This window comes from Dinoponera quadriceps, unplaced genomic scaffold, assembly GCF_001313825.1.
Source record: "Dinoponera quadriceps isolate SergipeBrazil2010 unplaced genomic scaffold, ASM131382v1 scaffold2505, whole genome shotgun sequence".
Classification (NCBI taxonomy): Eukaryota; Metazoa; Arthropoda; class Insecta; order Hymenoptera; family Formicidae; genus Dinoponera; species Dinoponera quadriceps.
Window position 1 is genome coordinate 1 of NW_014556522.1, and position 607 is coordinate 607.

Consider the following 607-nt stretch of genomic DNA (forward strand, 5'->3'; position numbering starts at 1 on the left):
ATTTCCTGGATAGATGCATCAAAAGTTACGGATTAGATCCTGCACATTATTTTACTTTACCGGGTTTCACTTGAGATGCTATGTTAAAACATACCGGCATAAATTTTGAACTGCTCACTGATATCGATATGGTCATGTTCATCGAACGTGGTAAACGCGGCGGTCTCACTCAATGTTCCAGTAGATACGCACAGGCCAATAACAAGTACATGCAGTCTTACGATCCATCAAAACCATCGTCGTACTTGATGTACTTTGACGTAAACAATCTGTACGGTTGGGCAATGTGTCAACCGCTGCCTCACGCCGAATTTCAATAGGTCACAGAAATTTCAACATTTGATGTATCTTCAATCGCTGTCGATTCACGCATAAGTTATATTCTCGAGGTCGATATGGAATATCCGCAACATTTGCACGACGCTCACGCTGACCTACCGTTTTGTCCAACGCGCGCCAAACCACCCGGTAAAAGACAGGATAAGTTATTAGCAATCTTATACGATAAGCAGCGTTATGTTATTCATTATCGCAACCTGCCCGCGTCACGGTCTTCGGATTACAAAGATACACCGTATACTCCAATTCGCTCAATCTCCGTGGCTCC

The 607-nt window shown here is 43.5% G+C and overlaps 1 pseudogene; it reads left to right on the forward strand.

Annotated features, from left to right (window-relative positions):
* The first annotated feature begins 128 nt into the window (after positions 1-128).
* Positions 129-574, forward strand: LOC106747837 (annotated as a pseudogene).
* The last annotated feature ends 33 nt before the right edge of the window (positions 575-607 follow it).